Source organism: Asterias rubens, chromosome 17 (genome assembly GCF_902459465.1).
Source record: "Asterias rubens chromosome 17, eAstRub1.3, whole genome shotgun sequence".
In the NCBI taxonomy this organism is placed as follows: domain Eukaryota; kingdom Metazoa; phylum Echinodermata; class Asteroidea; order Forcipulatida; family Asteriidae; genus Asterias; species Asterias rubens.
This window is the reverse complement of record NC_047078.1, coordinates 4,010,729-4,017,152: the sequence shown is the minus strand read 5'-3', so window position 1 is coordinate 4,017,152 and position 6,424 is coordinate 4,010,729. Positions and strand designations below refer to the sequence as shown.

Here is a 6,424-nt window from a genome sequence, read left to right as displayed (position 1 = left end):
ATTTCTTCCTTGATAAAAGCAGGATAACAAACCAAATTTCCAGGTGATTTTCAGGATAAGCAAACAACAGCTGAATACAGGTAACAAGCAATATGCAACAAATGGAAATTTGCTTGGTAATCCTGTTTTTATCAAGGAAGAAATGTCATGCTTAGCAAATTTTTGTGCTTAGCAGCTCTATGAAATTGGGCCCTGGGGTAAAGTGATCCAAGTGTAAAAGGGCCATTAAGAAAGAGGGCTGGGCTTTCAATTTACAAGAGCAAATACTCCGACCATCTTTATATGAAAAATATTTCTCTGTGCTTTTAGTTGGAGAGTAAGTTTGGATTCAGCACAAATACCAGAGATGCTAATAAATATCTGTACATTTTGTTTTTGTGGCGAAAGATAAATATTTATATATATATGAAGACAAAAGTGAGTTCTAAATATTATTGTTCTTCCGTCCTGTTCTATGAAAGTGCCTTTCTGGTTAGATAAATCTAGATATGAGATTGACACCATTTTGGTTTTTATGATTAAAAAAAGCCTTGATTTATAAGAAAATTTATTTTACACTTTAATGAATATTTATTTCCGTCCATGAAGGAAAATTTTCGAAAATTGAATTTATTTAAAACTTTTTAAAAGTTCAAACTGTCCATTCGTTCAAAAACTTCACAGCATTTTATGTAAATTAATGTCAAAGTTAACTAATTGGTTCTTACATTTGTAATGAGTAGTTGATAATTATACAAGAAATGTGTTTGTAATGTTTTTGTGATAAACAATAGTTTTTTGTGTGTGAATGCATTCCATTTCCTTGGTTAAAAAAACAAAACAAAAAAACTTAATTCTCTAAGTTGATTATAGTATTTGTTTGTTTTTTTAGCATTTTGAAAAATGGTTACAATAAGTGAAGTAGTGAATCAAAATGGCCTGTTGTTTCAAGAAAAACATCACCCACCGTCCAGTTTTATGAAAGAAAATATCTGTTAAGTTTGTTTTTGAAGGGACATTTTGTACTTAATTTTCTGTCAAGTGCCTATAGCTAGCAATATTGTTGAAAGCAACATACTTATGTGACAGATTGTTTTTGTAATTGTTTTTGTTTGAAGAAAATTATCATACAATTCTTTGATTAATTCATAGAAATGTCACTTTCGTTGTTTTATAAAAGAAACTTTGAGTAAAACAAGTACAGCATTTGTAAAAACAAAATTCAAAGTTGAAAGTAAAAACTGACTCCATCCACTATATTTGGTACTGTAATTATGATTCTATATTTGTTTTTGATGACATGTTTTGGGTTTGTATTACACAACCCTTTCTGTAATATTCTCTATTCTGTGAATAATTAGTTTGTTGTATTGAAAATGGATTGTTAAGAAGTTTTGTGTACATTTCATTCAAGTTGTTAACATTGTTTTATGTATTATATTTGTAAGATAATTTCGGATTTATTTTTTAATTGTATTATTGCTTTGAGTTTGTATTTGGTTTGTTACAAAAGAAAAAAAATCACACACCCTGTTTTCCCAGAATAAAGCTTGTGTTATATGACTTAATGTTCATTCTGTTTCTGTACTTTTAAAACATGTTGTATGTCAATGCAGGGCGTTAAAAATTCAAGGTTAGAAAGCCCGGTTCATTCTGCTAGCGAAAGTGATACAAATTTAGACGTCACAGGGATGTTTTCGCTGGAGTTGAGCACATTTCAACTGATGCTAATTATTAGTTTCAAATTTGTGTCGTCAAAATTCTATATCTCATTCGCAGGAAGTGTTTTCTGTTCAGCAGAGTGTGGGTTTGAGTCTCGGTCATAATAGCACTTGTGTCCTTGATGCAGACACTTACTTGGTTTTTCGGATGGGACATTAAAGACATTGGACACTATTGGTAATTGTCAAAGACCAGTCTTCACAGTTGGTGTATCTCAACATATGTATAAAATAAAAAACCTGTAAAAATTTGAGCTCAATCGGTCGTCGAAGTTGCGAGATAATAATGAAAGAAAAAACACCCTTGTCACACAAAGTTGTGTGCGTTCCGATGCTTGATTTCGAGACCTCAAACTCTAAACTTGAGGTCTCGAAATCAAATTCGTGGAAAATTACTTCTCTCTCAAAAACTACGTCACTTCAGAGGGAGCTGTTTCTCACAATGTTTTATACTATCAACCTCTCCTCATTACTCGTAACCAAGAAAGGTTTTATGATGATAATTATTTTGAGTAATTACCAATAGTGTCCACGCCTTTAAGCTGAAGGACCGGGGAAAGTCAGGTGTCCAATGGTTGTCTTTCCATTGTCCCAAGCCCACTACATGTAGGTCCAATTTAATAAAGCTGTTGAAGCCATTGGACACTTTCGGTAAACAGTATTGTCCGAGGCCCATACTTCATGTATCGCAACTTCTATATAAAATAACAAACCTGTGACAATTTAGGCTCAACCGGTCATCGGGAGCCGAAAATAACGGGAAAACCCACCCTTGTTTTCGCACGTTTCGCCATGTCATGACATGTGTTTAAAACAAATCCGTTATTCTCTATACTGAGAATTGATATTGCTTTATTGTTTTCTCAAAAAGTAAAGCATTTCATGAAATAATATTTCACCATTACCTTCTGTAAACCCTGTAAGTAATTTGTAAATCTGTGATTTATTTTTCTTTTTCTGTACCAAAAGTGTCAGAATATGCTGCTTGACAAAATTCCTTTGCTAAGCAAAAATTGAGTCGGGCGCCAGTCACAACAATGTAAACTTATTTCATTTTTGCTGAACCTGTTTCTGTTGAGAAATACTTCTCTTGCTTGGCAAGTTTTTGTGCTTTCACCCCTTTGTACAGGCTATGATGGCCATGGTGGGAGGATCCTGTGACTATAGGATGGAGGCGGGGCTAGCTGGGAGGCATTTGGGGGGGGAGTGGATGGGCTGAAGTCCTAAAGTTATAGGCCACTGTTCACTTTTTACCCTGCTTGCAAACATAATCCTCATTTTGAAAATCTTTGCCTTGATCGAGGGAAATAGCTAAAATTCTCCTCGAGGGAAAAGAAAACGAAAACTGAGGTGCAGACGATAAAAAACTTTTTGTAGAAAAATTAAGGGGGGCGCTTGATTTGTACCCAAACGTCGATACAATGAATATTATTCACTTATTTTCAAAGGTTAGGGCCGGCACCCGACTAACTCTTTGTGAATTCGAATGCGCGTACAAAGTGTAAGTAATACTTAGAAAATGGTGGTCGCGCAGATGTTCTATTCGTCTTTAAATTCCCAACTACAAAACATCATATTTTCAACTGCAGACGTTCTTAACAGTCAATTTTGCAAGCATTAAATTCTCACTATACACTGGACGAGGTGAGTGGTTGAATATTTTGTTAAAACTGTGGCTTTTGGGATAAAAATCTGGTAAAGGAGGAGGGATATATGGATGGAGAGGACGAGGAAGGGAAAGACGGCCCACGTTCATAGAGCTATATATATATGCCCACGTTGCACATCATCACAACGTCGACCGTCCCCAATGAAAAGTTCAACCACAGTTGCACAACCTGACAACGTTGCAGTTTTATTTTGGAAAAATTTCCGTATGGCGCCACCACTTTTTCATTCGATATGAAATAATATAGTATCTAATTTACCTCAGTGAAATATCCCTTTTTTGTAAAAATGAGTGAAAAAGTGGTGGCGCCATACGGAAAGTTATCCCTTTTGCACTCGATATGAAATACTCAATGATTAATGAATGAATGAGATCCCTTTTTGTAAAAATGAGTGAGTGAAAAAGGGGTGGCGTGATACAGAAAGATATCCAATTGTTGTGTTGTGTTGTTTTGCAATCCCCCATAATTCCATAAAACATGATAAAAATGCATGATCAACCATGGCAACTAAGAAGATAGTGATGTGAGAAATAACTACTCGCCATGATTGTTGTTTTGTTATAAATAGACCGATGTATGTTAAATAAAGCCATTGGACACTTTCGGTACAAAAACAAAAAAAAGTTCACAGATTAACAAATAACTTACACTTACAGCACAGGGTTTACAGCAGGTAATGGTGAAAGACTTCTCTTGAAATATTATTCCATGAAATGCTTTACTTTTTGAGAAAACATTAAAACAATATCAATTCTCGATAGCGAGAATTACAAATTTATTTTGAACACATGTCATGACATGAGGAAACGTGCGGAAACAAGGGTGGGTTTTCCCGTTATTTTCTCCCGACTCCGATGATCGATTGAGCCTAAATTTTCACAGGTTTGTTATTTTGTATATACGTTGTGATATACAAATTGTGGGCCTTGGACAAACCGAAAGTGTCCAATGGCTTCAATAAAACTACAAAGAGAAACAAAACAGCCAAACAAAGTGGGCTATGCGACGTAGAGCTTTGCTTAGCCCATATTCATAATAAAACAGAAAAATGCACCTTCTGAACTTAAATTCAATAAGATTTTTTGTTAACATCTTTTTGAAGTTGTTTTTTCTTCTGAGCATCTGAGGACCTGCAAATGTTAATAAAAATCATTAATAATACTAACAGGCCTATTTAAAAAACTCACAAAATAAACTGTGTGAAAAATAGATCAATACTATAAACATGATAGTTAGTAGACAGCTAGAGCAAGCTAACAAAAACTGAATGAAACAATTGCCGAATATGAAATTTAATAACAATTATTAATGTACATTTACCCTTGTCAATTGATTGGCAATTTATTTTGCATAATAAACATCAAACTCGTCCGACACTCAAAAGTTCAACATAGGCCCCATCTATTTTTAGCATGTATAGGTTGGAGTCCTAAATATAGGATGCTTGCAAGCTTGCTTGGGACGCTTTTTTGCAGAACCTTCACATCGGTGCACATTGTTAGACACTCAACGCGCTGCGCCATGGGGCTATGAATGCCAAGTGCACTTTAGCCAACTGGTCTTAAATAGCTCTGTTATGTCTGTATCAAGATGTTATTGTTGAAATAAGTTATAATTTGTTAAAAACTTTGTATAATTTGTTGTTGAAATAATGAAAATTGTCAAATGACAAGGATTTGTTGTGGTTTATTAATACAATACAAATTTATTTAAATACAGGGTAGTGCCAGAATATAAACGCTCGTTGAAATCTGGACTGTTCCATTCAGTTTAATAATATTAATAGTATTTTTTTTTTTAAATAAAAAATAACAAAATAATCGGTGCGGCCGCCAAAACTGAGGCGGGCGGGGACGAGCAACACGTTATTTATTTTACTTGGCCTTACTCAGATTTGTCGTTTGAAATGCAGTAGGCCTATAGGGGTGGATTTCACAAAGAATTCAAAAAGACTAGTCTTATCTCGAGATATTAGGCCGAGTTTAACTTCGGACTAGCCTTTAGGTTTTAATAACGCCTAGGACAAGTCCTAAAGTTAACATGTATTTTGTACATGCCTCCACTATTTGTATATTGACATTCACCTAGCTTTCAATGCATTCTTTCACACAACACCTAAACACAGGCCAACAATCTACTCACTGTCTGCCATTTATGGCTTCAGGCCAACGGTGTGTGTTTGGTGCTTGTCTATCATGTTGACTAAAAAGGTGCGCCCTGCACATGGACTCATGACCAAGATTAACATAACAATAGGTTCAGGTTGTCCTAGAGAAGGTCATGTTTAGTTTTTGTAGTGTTCGTAAAGGCTGATTGGAAAACTTAATGTCACTGCCTGTGATGCTGTGTGTAAAAGACCTTTTCGCAAAAATCCATTGCACAAGTGCTTACTGTTGAAAGAGGTGTATGCTGGTCTACATACGTGTAGCTAAACTTGAATGCTACCTAGACCAGCATGCACCTCATTCCATGCTTAATGCCACGTATCAAGTATAAGTTCTATATCATTTGCTTGTCTTCAAATCTTGCGAATGCCCTTCACTAAAATAACAAAATGTGCATTTCATACGGAAAGAGCCCTAAACAAAACATCTGCCACAGGAAGGAAGGAAGATTCCAGGCACAATTTGTTGCTTTTGTGATGTTATTATAGTGTGTAGTGCATACAATAGGAGACTTTCCAACGCTAGGTGGCAGCAGACATACCGGGTAAATTTCCATTGTTTACGTAGTTCTGAACATGCGCATACTTCTGAGAACAATGGATTTACCCGGTAAGTCTGCTGCCCTCTATCGTCCCAGAAAGTCTCCCATTGCTCTTGGTTGCTTCACAGAATGTAGAAATTGGTAGACTTTCCCTTCTGCACACTAAATGGTAACAGGTAAACAGAATGCTCCCGAGTCCATTCTCGTTTCATTCCGTAACTGAAATCTGTCAGTTACAGAGTGGAGACAAATAGACTTTAGAAGGGACAGAATGGACATTAGTTTTGCTGTTTGTCATTGGGTATAGGTTAACCGATGTTTTTACTGTTCGTAGAGTCTACAGTGCAG

General features: G+C 35.6%; 1 protein-coding gene across 2 annotated transcripts in view; it reads left to right on the top strand.

The window, feature by feature from the left end:
- The first annotated feature begins 2,746 nt into the window (after positions 1-2,746).
- LOC117301638 overlaps positions 2,747-6,424 on the top strand; it is a 54,118-nt gene continuing 50,440 nt past the window's right edge. For both annotated transcript variants that reach the window (XM_033785659.1, XM_033785656.1), the window contains exon 1: positions 2,747-3,344. The gene's annotated coding sequence lies outside the window, so the exon portion shown is untranslated. The remainder of the gene's footprint in view (positions 3,345-6,424) is intronic.